Raw genomic sequence first — 14076 nt, forward strand, 5'->3', positions numbered from 1 at the left:
GCACTGCCCGAGGGCCCCATGCCACTAGGGGGCCCCATCAGGGTTGCCAGGCTCAATAAAACCAGGGACAGTATGTAAAAATCTGTGTTTTTTTTTACATCTGTCCCTGATATGTCCAAAACCGACATGCTTTTGATGTGAAAATCCTGAGATTTTAGCTGCCCTGCCTATGCAATGCCTCCTGGTGTGGTGGCCATCTGTAAGCCTGGGGGCCCCATAATCTTCTATTGCCCGGGGACCCCATGAGTTGTCAGTCCACCCCTGGCCAATAGGCTACATTACTTGTGCCTGGGGTTTCCATAACTCAGTCCAATGGACAGTGTGGCAGAGATACAGCAAATGTATGGAGCTGAGTGACCTATGGTCGGGATATCAATATATAGGTCTCTGGATAGAGATAATAATATAGCAGTACAGGAACAGGAGCAGACTGATTTACAAACACTGGAGCTCATTTTAATAGAATCTGATTGGTTACTGTGGTTAATGCAGGTTTGCTTCAGTTTTCTTTGCTGCAGCACACATGAGATGAGACAACTATTGCTATTATGGGAGAGATGTACTAAGGGGTGAATGTTAACTCCAGTCAAAGGTCCTAATACAACACAGATTTCCTCTGATCTGGCTGTTGGAAATGAGTAGTGAACTGAAGGCTCTTTTGGTCAATCAGACCAGTTTAACAATTAATGAAAGTGTCATTAAAAATAATAGAGGTAGCTCCTTGCCTTGGAAGAACTAAATTAAAAGTGGAGCTATGACTTGAATGTATTAGACTACAGGTAGGGCCATGCATTGAGATAACTAAGGTAAAGGTGAAGCTATTACTTGAAAGTAATTACAGGTAGATCCATGCCTTGAGAGAATTAAGATAAAGGTTGAGATATTATTTGGAAGTATTAGGCCTCGTACACACGACCGAGTTTCTCGGCAAAAACCAGCAAGGTTTTTTTTTTGCCGAGGAAACCGGTCGTGTGTACACTTTTCGACGAGGAAACTGTCGAGGATCTCGTCAAGCCAAAAAGAGAGCATGTCTTCTTTTTCCTCGATGGGAATGGGGAAATTTGGCTCGCCGAGATCCTCGACAGCCTCACAAGGAACTCGACGAGCAAAACGATGTGTTTCACCCGTCGAGTTTCTCAGTCGTGTGTACGAGGCTTGAGACTGTAGATCCATGCCTTGGGAGAACTAAGTTAAATGTGGAGCTACTATTTGGAAGATTATGCCTCGTTTCCACTGAGCGGAACGGTTCGGGTCGGTACAGTTTGGAACGCTTAGAATGGTCCGGTCTATTCTGGTGAGCATTTCCACTGCAAGTCGGACCGTCGGGGGCCATACAGGGTTTAGAAAAAATACCTAGCGTGTCCACCAATCAGTGAAATGTGTTGTAGCTCCGCCCTAACCGAACTGTTCCATTTTCTATGGCCCCACATCTGAAGCAGGACCCCGAATGGTGCAATACGGTTCGGTTTTTATGGCACACTTTCAAAATGGAAACACCCAAAATAGCGTACCGTACCGAACCGAACCGCTCAGTGGAAACGAGGCATAGAGTACATGTGGGTCCATGATTTGTGAGAATTAAATTACAGGTCGAGCCATTCCTTTGAGGGAGCTGCATTACAGATAGAGCCACTAGGTTGTAAAGTTAGATTACAGGTGGAGGCATTTCTCTGGAGAGCTAAAATTCCAATGTCCTTTATTATATATATTATATCCAATCCAAGGCAATGTAACAGACCCTTTATCACATTCATTTGATTTTCCATCCCATTGTGTGTATTATGTGAACAGCTGCTGAGTACATCAGATCACACCTGGAGGACTGAGCTTTACATGGACTCCCTTTGTTCTAGGCTGCCTGGAGTCAGGGCTGCCCAAATACAGAGCCACCTATCGTCCCTTCATACCTGTACAATGTACACAATGTATACTCAATGACACAGCAGTGGTGATCAGTGGGAGCCTCCTACATAGGGACTAAAGAGTGAAAATATAGGGTTTGGTTGCACACAGACACTTTCCCTTGGATCAAACACAGGAGCTTAGTGGTGGCTATACTAATAGCTTAGTCGTCACTTCTTATCTAGGACTACAGGATGATTAGCCTTTATGCTGTGGGGATCTAAGTGTGGGCATTGTTAAGTGGTTTAGCAAAAGACATTAGGCAGGGCTGACACTGATTAGTCCACAAAAATGCTGGGTATTAGCTTAGGACAGGGTAAGAGCTGATTGCATTTCTGGCAGATCAACAGGTATTTTTCTGTACTTGCATGATCTTTAATATAGGATACAACTTCGGGAAATGCACACATACTGCATTTTTTATTTATTTATTTATTTTGTGGTGACCTTTGCTTTAATAAACTGAATGTCCACTTGTTACACTTGTGAGTAAGGTGAAGGCATGCCTATAGTCATGTGATTGGGAAATGAAAATAACATGAATTTTATTTTGATATGATTGGGTGATTGAACATGCACGTTCACTTGCTTGGTTAATATCTGCTGCAAAGGGGAATACTGTGTTAAGCCTCGTACACACGACCGAGTTTCTCGGCAAAAACCAGCAAGGAACTTGTTGGGAGATATTTTTTTGCCGAAGAAACCGGTCGTGTGTACATTTTTTGTCGAGGAAACTGTCGAGAAACTCGACGAGCCCAAAAGAGAGCATGTTCTCTATTTTCTTGACGGGAATGGAGAAAATTGGTTTGTTGAGTTCCTCGACAGCCTAACAAGGAACTCGACGAGGAAAACGATGTGTTTCGCCCGTCGAGTTCCTCGGTCGTGTGTACGAGGCTTCACTTTAGATCCCTTTCACACGGTCGGAACATTCAGGTCTTGCCTTTCAGTTTTGTCGATGGACCTGAACGGCCGCTCCATGCAATCCTATGGAGCGTTGGATGTCTGCGGAGACATGTCCGCTGGAATCCAACCCGACCTGATCAGCCAAAATCAGACGTATGGCAATACATCCCCATCCATCCATGGCGGATCGAATCGGGTGAGATCTGATGAAAACGGACAGCGGCGCTGCACAAGCCCCTCCCCGCACAGTGAGCAGAGAGGGACTTGTCATCCACCGGCTCAGCGGAGATCAGCGCCTCATGTGAAAGTAGCCTTATGGCCCATACACACGATCCGAATATCGTACGATGGATCGTACGACTTTTTTCGCTTAATAGTCGCAAGTAAAATGAAATAGGTTATTAAAGTCACGAAAATTCTCGTACGACCGAAAAAAATAATCGGAAGTGATGTCATGTGTTGTAATGTATTTGTATTGTATTTTCGGACGACAACTGTACTGACTAAACGTAAATCGTACGATCTGACATTGTACGAGGAAACTTTTCGTGCATGTCCGATCGAATAATATCGGATGAACTGTCGTGATCGGCTCTCGAAAGTAGTGTACACACGATCCGAAAATCGTACGATTCTTCATCGGACGATCGCTTTCGTCTGATATTCGGATCGTGTGTACGGGCCATTAGGTTGATAAATGCACCCGGAAACTAAATTATTATACACACATGGGTTGATTTACCAAAACTGGTGCAGCTGTGCATGGTAGCCAATCAGCTTCTAAGTTCAGCTTGTTCAATTAATCTTTTAGTAAATCCCACCACAGTGCATTATTATTATTATATTATTTACTATTATACATGGACCACTTTAATGATAACAAAAATTATGAAATCGCATGATTAGGGACAATAGTCGGTAAGATGTTAATTGCAAATATCAAATCAGAAATTAACTACTTTATTGATTGCTATGTGCACCAGCAACTTATTCGGTCTGGGCTATAATCTTTAGTTATTGCTGGTTGTATTTGTGTTTTTTGTTTTTCTTGCTCATACCTAGAGATATATCCCAGGGCAGTACAGATCTTGTTCCATGTATTAATTACACATGCTGGATATACATACCAGTGTGGGCAGAGCTTGCATGCTTGATGTGTACATAACACTGACATCCCTCCATGCAGCTGTGACCTGTTAATTATAATAATAAGCCCGGTTCGCATAGCTGTGTGTTGTGTCCATAATAATACAAATGTTCACTAATAGATCGGACTGTCATGCCGCGTACACACCATCACTTTATGTGATGGAAAAAAACGACATTTTCTGTGAAGTAAAAAACGTTTTTGAAACTTCAATTTTCAAAAACAACGTTGCCTACACACCATCGTTTTTTCACAATGCTCTAGCAAAGCGCGGTTACGTTCACCACTTTTTTCCATTGACGCTTGCTTCATAACTTGCTTCTGGGCATGCGCGGGTTTAAAAACGTCGTTTTAAACGTCGTTTTTTGCTACACACGGTCAATTTTTGTGAAACAAAAAACGACATTTGGAAAAACGACAGAAAAAATTGAAGCATGCTTCAATTTTTTTTTTGTCGTTTTTCACAAGACATAAAACAACGTTTTCCCCCACACACGGTCATTTAAATTGACGTTTTTAAAAATGTTGTTTTTTCATCACATAAAGCAGGGGTCTCCAAACTTTTTACTTCGAGGGCCACATTATATATTTTACAGATATTCGCGGGCCGAAAAAAAAAAGAAGCCATTTATAAATTACTCCTCAGCTATGGAATAGAGCAGAATTTAAAAAAAGGCGGCCATTATCAGGGCTGGATGGTGCACCTGTATCCTCTGCCCGCACCTAAATGCCAGAGCCTCGTGCACCAGGGCCAAATATTAAGTGTGCATGAGGCCTTACATCAGTGTTCCCCATCAGAGCCCCCACCACATCTACATCCCCATCACCACATCCCCATCAGAGCCCCCACCACATCTACATCCCCATCAGAGCCATCACCACATCCCCATCAGAGCCATCACCACATCCCCATCAGAGCCATCACCACATCCCCATCAGAGCCATCACCATATCCCCCATCAGAGCCAACACCATATCTCCCATCAGAGCCATCACCATATCTCCCATCAGAGCCATCACCATATCTCCCATCAGAGCCATCACCATATCTCCCATCAGAGCCATCACCACATCCCCATCAGAGCCATCACCACATCCCCATCAGAGCCATCACCACATCCCCATCAGAGCCATCACCACATCCCCATCAGAGCCATCACCATATCCCCCATCAGAGCCAACACCATATCTCCCATCAGAGCCATCACCACATCCCCATCAGAGCCATCACCACATCCCCATCAGAGCCATCACCATATCCCCCATCAGAGCCATCACCATATCCCCCATCAGAGCCATCACCATATCTCCCATCAGAGCCATCACCATATCTCCCATCAGAGCCATCACCACATCCCCATCAGAGCCATCACCATATCTCCCATCAGAGCCATCACCATATCCCCCATCAGAGCCATCACCATATCTCCCATCAGAGCCATCACCATATCTCCCATCAGAGCCATCACCACATCCCCATCAGAGCCATCACCATATCCCCCATCAGAGCCATCACCACATCCCCATCAGAGCCATCACCATATCCCCCATCAGAGCCATCACCATATCTCCCATCAGAGCCATCACCATATCTCCCATCAGAGCCATCACCATATCTCCCATCAGAGCCATCACCATATCCCCCATCAGAGCCATCACCATATCTCCCATCAGAGCCATCACCACATCCCCATCAGAGCCATCACCATATCTCCCATCAGAGCCATCACCATATCCCCCATCAGAGCCATCACCACATCCCCATCAGAGCCATCACCACATCCCCATCAGAGTCATCACCACATCCCCATCAGAGCCATCACCACATCCCCATCAGAGCCATCACCATATCCCCCATCAGAGCCATCACCATATCTCCCATCAGAGCCATCACCACATCCCCATCAGAGCCATCACCATATCCCCCATCAGAGCCATCACCATATCTCCCATCAGAGCCATCACCACATCCCCATCAGAGCCATCACCATATCTCCCATCAGAGCCATCACCATATCTCCCATCAGAGCCATCACCATATCCCCCATCAGAGCCATCACCACATCCCCATCAGAGCCATCACCACATCCCCATCAGAGCCATCACCACATCCCCATCAGAGCCATCACCACATCCCCATCAGAGCCATCACCACATCCCCATCAGAGCCATCACCATATCTCCCATCAGAGCCATCACCACATCCCCATCAGAGCCATCACCATATCTCCCATCAGAGCCATCACCATATCCCCATCAGAGCCATCACCATATCCCCCATCAGAGCCATCACCACATCCCCATCAGAGCCATCACCACATCCCCATCAGAGCCATCACCACATCCCCATCAGAGCCATCACCACATCCCCATCAGAGCCATCACCACATCCCCATCAGAGCCATCACCATATCTCCCATCAGAGCCATCACCATATCCCCCATCAGAGCCATCACCACATCCCCCATCAGAGCCATCACCACATCCCCCATCAGAGCCATCACCACATCCCCCATCAGAGCCATCACCATATCTCCCATCAGAGCCATCACCATATCCCCCATCAGAGCCATCACCACATCCCCATCAGAGCCATCACCACATCCCCATCAGAGCCATCACCACATCCCCATCAGAGCCATCACCACATCCCCATCAGAGCCATCACCACATCCCCATCAGAGCCATCACCATATCCCCCATCAGAGCCATCACCATATCCCCCATCAGAGCCATCACCATATCCCCCATCAGAGCCATCACCATATCCCCCATCAGAGCCATCACCACATCCCCATCAGAGCCATCACCACATCCCCATCAGAGCCCCCACCACATCCCCATCAGAGCCATCACCATATCTCCCATCAGAGCCATCACCACATCCCCATCAGAGCCATCACCACATCCCCATCAGAGCCATCACCACATCCCCATCAGAGCCATCACCACATCCCCATCAGAGCCATCACCATATCTCCCATCAGAGCCATCACCATATCTCCCATCAGAGCCATCACCATATCCCCCATCAGAGCCATCACCATATCCCCCATCAGAGCCATCACCATATCCCCCATCAGAGCCAACACCATATCTCCCATCAGAGCCATCACCACATCCCCATCAGAGCCATCACCATATCCCCCATCAGAGCCATCACCATATCCCCCATCAGAGCCATCACCATATCCCCCATCAGAGCCATCACCATATCCCCCATCAGAGCCATCACCATATCCCCCATCAGAGCCATCACCATATCTCCCATCAGAGCCATCACCATATCTCCCATCAGAGCCATCACCATATCCCCCATCAGAGCCATCACCATATCCCCCATCAGAGCCATCACCACATCCCCATCAGATCCATCACCATATCTCCCATCAGAGCCATCACCATATCCCCCATCAGAGCCATCACCATATCCCCCATCAGAGCCAACACCATATCTCCCATCAGAGCCATCACCATATCCCCCATCAGAGCCATCACCATATCCCCCATCAGAGCCATCACCATATCCCCCATCAGAGCCATCACCATATCTCCATCAGAGCCATCACCACATCCCCATCAGATCCATCACCATATCTCCCATCAGAGCCATCACCATATCCCCCATCAGAGCCATCACCATATCTCCCATCAGAGCCATCACCATATCTCCCATCAGAGCCATCACCATATCCCCCATCAGAGCCATCACCATATCCCCCATCAGAGCCATCACCATATCCCCCATCAGAGCCATCACCACATCCCCATCAGAGCCATCACCATATCCCCCATCAGAGCCATCACCATATCCCCCATCAGAGCCATCACCATATCCCCCATCAGAGCCATCACCATATCTCCCATCAGAGCCATCACCATATCTCCCATCAGAGCCATCACCACATCCCCCATCAGAGCCAACACCATATCTCCCATCAGAGCCATCACCATATCCCCCATCAGAGCCATCACCATATCCCCCATCAGAGCCATCACCATATCCCCCATCAGAGCCATCACCATATCTCCCATCAGAGCCATCACCATATCCCCCATCAGAGCCATCACCATATCCCCCATCAGAGCCATCACCATATCTCCCATCAGAGCCATCACCATATCCCCCATCAGAGCCATCACCATATCTCCCATCAAAGCCATCACCATATCCCCCATCAGAGCCATCACCATATCCCCCATCAGAGCCATCACCATATCCCCCATCAGAGCCATCACCACATCCCCATCAGAGTCATCACCACATCCCCATCAGAGCCATCACCACATCCCCATCAGAGCCATCACCACATCCCCATCAGAGCCATCACCACATCTACATCCCCATCAGAGCCATCACCACATCCCCATCAGAGCCATCACCACATCCCCATCAGAGCCATCACCACATCCCCATCAGATCTCCCACCACACACAGTTTTGTCCCCCCTTTAAACTTGTGTCCCCAGCCTCCTCTCTCCCCCCAGCACGTTATTTTCCCCATCACTGACTGTCTGCAAGTTTCCCTGTAGATCAGCGTGTTCTGTGCTGCTTCTGAAGAGCTGGCATTAGAGCAGACACGCTGTACTTCCCGGCTCCCGCCCCTTTTACACAGACAAGCTGTTACAGCTAAAATGAAACTAACTCTGGTGGAGGAGCTGGGAATTGCAGCAGGTCTGCACTGAAATCCCTCAATGCCTGTCGGAAGGCAAAGCAAGCCGTCCCTGCAGTGAGTCTGATGACTGAAGCTGCGGGCCGGACAAAACGTCCTAGCGGGCCGGATGTGGCCCGCGGGCCGTACTTTGGAGACCCCTGACATAAAGTGATGGTGTGTACGCGGCATCAGTCTTCTTGTTTGCTGAGGATGCATGGGAGCTGAGGAATGACAACCCAACCTCCTAGTGTGAAGATCTGAGGAGTCTGGGGAACCTTTTTTGTATGTTATTTGCATTGTATACTTGTATGAAACTGGAAGATCTTTTATCTATATTGTATCAAACATAGTCAAGTTACAGATAACATTTAAAATAAGATACTTTGAAATACAGAGAGAAACAAATATAACAGACAGTATATGATACATTGTGGAGTTGATTTACTAAAGCTGGAAAGTGCAACATCTGGTGCAGCTGTGCATGATAGCCAATCAGCTTCTAACTTCAGCTTGTTCAATTAAAATGGTTGTAAAGTCTCATGTTTTTTTACCTTAGGGCCCTTTCACACGGGCGGATCAGTAATGATCTGCTCCGTGTGTCCGCATTTGCTCAGCGGGGATCCTCCGTAAAATCCCCGCTGACCTGGTAGCTGACAGGGCGGTCCCCGCACATGGTGCAGGGACCGCCCTGTCTTTCCTCCGCTCTCCCCTATGGGGGATCGGATGAACACGGACTGTATGTCCGTGTTCATCCGATCCGGCAGACGGAAGAAAAATAGGATTTTCTTCCGTCCGAAAAGCAGGATCTTTGCGGAGGCGGACGATTACGGGTGTCAGCGGATGGTGTTCTGGGAGCTGTGTGTTTCCCAGAACACAACGGGGGGGGATCTGATGTCCTGCCCGCAGTCTACCCGCAGACTGTGTGGCTGGAAGTGGCTGCAAATACCTGTCTTTAGACCCCTGAAAGGTGTCAAATGTGAGGGGGGGGGTTTCCGATGAGCGGGAGTGGAGGTGGAGGGTGGAGCTCCGCTTTAATGCATCCTATCCATCCCAAGCTGATCCGCCCCTCGGCCTTGAGTGCAGGCTCCGATGATCTGACAATATGGTTCCTCCTATCGATATGGATCCTGTCTTGACTGCGCAGGCGCAATCCTTGCCAACGGAAATCACCGAACCTCCAGGGCAAAGTGGAATTTGCGGTAAGATCCTCCAATCCACGGGGATGTTAAGGAATTAACCTGGATGCCGCCTGAGGTTTGGAGATTTCCGTGGGCTTTGTATGCGCATGCGCAGTCAGGCAGGTAACTATCTCGATAGGGGGACTAGATCGACAAGACAACGGCATTGCAAGCAATTTAAACTCACAGCCAGTTTCCTACTGTGCATGCGCGAGTCATGTTCTGTCGTCTGCTGAGACACACGGGTCCCAGAAGGCAATGGGGGGAAGGAGGGCAGCTGATAAAACAGCGGAAATTACCAAAGGGCACAGCCTGAGTGTGAACGCACTCATGCAAATGCATGGGAGGTAGTTTTCAGGCGCTTTTCCGAAGCTAACTCAGTGTGAAAGGGGTTTTATAATTCTTTTTTCTTTTTTCTAACCTGGTGATCTGGCCAGTAACACACTTCCTTTCTAAGTGCTCTTTCACACTGGCTGGAAGGTTTACCACCATCTGAAAAGTGAACTATGGTGGATAACATTTTGAAGGGTGGTATAAGAGCTAGCAGGTGTTCAGGAGGCGTTACTGCTGCCTCCCGATTTTTTTTTTTTTTTTCAATTACTAAATGGCATTTTTGCATTCCGGGACCATGCCGCAAATGCGAGCAAAGTGTTTGGCTCACATTTGAAGGGCAGTCTTATTGATCTCAATGGGTGAGTTTGACAGGCACAAGGTTACAAAGCAAAGCATTGTGCCCACAGCATGTGTACAGCCCTGTCAGGCAGTAATGTTGGAATATGGGTGGTTGGCCAGTGGAAGGTAAAACCATGGCTCAGCTACCTGTTTTTACTGCCCCTCCACTGCCTTTGTGAAAGAGCCCTAAAGCCTGGTGCACACTATGGGGCAGATCCACGTACCTTTGCGCCGGGCGCAGCGTATCTAAGATACATTACCCAGCCGTAACTTTATTCTTTTTTTTCGAATCCTCAAAGAATTTGCGCCGTAAGTTACAGCGGCGTAGTGTATCTTTGGCGGCGTAATGGCGCGGAATTCAAATGGATGTAATGGGGGCATGTTTTATGTTAATACGTCGTGACCCGACGTAAACAACGTTTTTTTTTAACTGCGCATGCGCCGTCCGTGGGGGTATCCCAGTGCGCATGCTCGAAATTAACCCGGAAACAAGCCAATGCTCACGACGGTGACGTCATTCTACGCAAATCCCTATTCGCGAACGACTTACGCAAACGACGTAAAAAATTAAAAATTGTACGCGGGAACGCCGGCCATACTTAACATTGAGTACGCCTCATAACAGCAGCTTTAACTATACGCCAGAAAAAGCTGAACGCAGACGATGTAAAAAAATGCGCCGGCCGGACGTACGTTCGTGGATCGCCGTAACTAGCTAATTTGCATACTCGAGGCGGAATTAGACGGAAACGCCACCTAGCGGCCGCCGAAAAATTGCAGCTTAGATCCAACGGCGTACTAAGATGTACGCCAGTCGGATCTAGCCGAGATGCCGTTGTATCTTGTTTTGAGGATACAAAACAAAGATACGACGCACAAAATTTGAAATTACGCGGCGTATTAAGAAATACGCCAGCGTAATATCTTTGTGGATCTGCCCCTATGTGTTTTGTGTTGAACGATCGGTCAGAGCCACTGGGCTAACTATGCAAGCTGTTGTGTTCTGACAGGCAGATTCCCCCCCCCCCCCCTGCCAGAACACTCCGCCATTGGCTGAGGGTGCAGATCCGGAGTCAGTTGGCTGCTGGTTTTCCAGCATGCTTGTCCGACAGAAGCCAGCCGTTTGGACAGGGTGGCATACACATGGGCCGAATGTCGGCCATTTTTTTTTAACCAGCCAATGTCTCCTGACACTCGGGTTGTGTGTACAAGGCTTTAGGGTGTCTCCACTCCACTGGAACAGTAATGGAGGCGTTTTTGGACAGCAATTTTGTCAGTCTGTGGAGAGTGTTAGATGCACCAGCAGATTTAGATTGGCTTTACTAACAAAGCTGAACTCCAGCTAACACTTCTTAAAGCGGATGTCCACTCTAAAGTGAAGTCGCGCTGATCGGCACCCTCCCCCCTCCGGTGTCACATTTGACACCTTTCAGGGGGGAGGGGGGTGCAGATACCTGTCTACAGACAGGTATCTGCACCCACTTCCGGCTCTACGATATGGGCAAAAGACGGGTTTTTTCCTTGCTTCCCGTCCGTCCCCCGTTGTATGCTGGGAACACTCGGCTCCCAGCACACAGCGGGAGCCAATCGGCGGGCGCAGCGCGACTCGCGCATGCGCCGTAGGGAACCGGGCAGTGAAGCCGGAGCGCTTCACTTCCTGGTTCCCTCACCAAGGATGGAGGGGGGAGCAGCAGGGTGACGAGCGATCGGCTCGTCATCTGCTGCGATCGGCGCTGGACTCCAGGACAGGTAAGTGTCCTTATATTAAAAGTCAGCAGCTGCAGTATTTGTAGCTGCTGGCTTTTAATATATTTTTTTAGTGGCACATCCGCTTTAAGCAGTTACAGCAACAGTTTTTGTTTTCCTTTTAGTATAAAGGATGTACATAAGCAAATAAAATCTGATAATTGTAAGCACTCCCATCAGTGGTAAATGGTTTGTCTTAAGTTTAAAAATAATAGATTTATTAGTGGGATCACCAGGTGACATAAAGAAAAGAAGAAAACTAGTGCAGCCACCACATCTAAGAATTGGTAAATTGCAATATTTTACATTTAGTTTTTTGGGGTTTCTGCTGATTTATGTAATTCAAGTTGCAAGCTTTCAGCATAGCTTAGATCCCCTCTTGATGCTTTATACATTTCTGGAAAAATAAAAAGGTTCTGAATACAGATATACTGCTGCATGTAAAGGTAAAACAATAATTGTGTGCAGTGATACATAACTACCCATAAGAATGATTTTAATGAACTACTTGCTGACCCAGCCTTTTTCCGACATTTGTTATTTACAAGTTAAAATCAGTCTTTGTTGCTAGACAATTACTCAGAACTTATTATATATATATTTTTTAGCAGAGACCCTAGAGAATAAAATGGTGATCATTGAATTTTTTTATGTCACGCTTTTTTGTTTTGCGCAGCGCTTTTTTATATGCAATTTTTTGGAAATAAAATACACTTTAATGAACTAAAAAAAAAACAGAGCATAATATATACTCCTATTTTTTTAGTATAATATTAAAGATGATGTTTTTTGTTTTTTTGTTTTTTTCGTTTTTTTTTTCGACTCAGAGAACACTTACCGGAAGACCTAATCAATTTTGCGTTCATACGCTGTCTCCATCCTGGTTCGCATCATGGTGGGAAATGTCTTTTTTTTTCTTTTTTACTTTGTTTGCTATGTCATTATGTGTTTATATTAAGCCAACGTGGCCACAGTATGGCAAAGTACAAAAAAACAAAAAGAAAAAAAAATTTACATCATAAAACCAGAGTGCCCCTACCCAAGTCGACTAACCCATCCCCCCCCCCCATACCCAGACCCGCCCCTTTCTCTCCGAACCTCAGTCTCTTAGTTTGTCAACTTTTACTTCACTACACTTCCTCTATACTTCCTCTATACCATCCGGACTAGATAACTCTGTGATGACTTATAGTCAACCCAGTCCTGCCATTTAAGTTTAAAGATGATGTTACACCAAGTAAATAGATACCTAACATTTCATGTTTTAAAATTGTGCCTGCTCGTGGAATGGCGCCAAACTCTGGTACTTAAAAATCTCCATAGGCGACGCTTTAAAAATTTCTACAGGTTACATGTTTAAAGTTACAGAGGAGGTCTAGTACTAGAATTAGTGCTCTTGCTCAGACGTTTGTGGCGATACCGCTATACCGTGTGGAGCAAACACTGATTACATATGTGGGCATGAGCTACATACACGTTCACTACTGCGCGTAAGCACATGGGGATGGGGGCACTTAAAAAATATATATATATATTTATTTTATTATATTGTTTTAAAAAACAATCTCACTGTCCCTTTAGAAAAAAAAATTGATCACTTTTTTTGCTATTGAAAGGAATGTAAACATCCCTTGCGAAAACCATACAGCATCTGGATGTGAGAACGGGACAGTCCACTATCTGATCATGGAGGAGCGCCATCTGCAGGGGTAGCAGAGGATCAGATACGGTTTCTCCCCTGGACCATAGGCTGTTAACCCTTGCAGTGTGGGCACAGCCCCACTAAAAGAGATCATTTTTTTCTGCCCAGAGTTAGGCTTTAATATTGAGGTAAAGCTGTGTTCACATCAATCTTCCAATCATGTGCTAGTTTC

At 46.9% G+C, this 14076-nt stretch overlaps 1 protein-coding gene across 1 annotated transcript in view; it reads left to right on the forward strand.

Annotated features, from left to right (window-relative positions):
• MNX1 (motor neuron and pancreas homeobox 1) overlaps positions 1-14076 on the forward strand; it is a 30929-nt gene that overhangs the window by 7604 nt on the left and 9249 nt on the right. The window lies entirely within an intron of this gene.

The sequence above is a fragment of the Rana temporaria genome, chromosome 5 (genome assembly GCF_905171775.1).
Source record: "Rana temporaria chromosome 5, aRanTem1.1, whole genome shotgun sequence".
Lineage (NCBI taxonomy): Eukaryota > Metazoa > Chordata > Amphibia > Anura > Ranidae > Rana > Rana temporaria.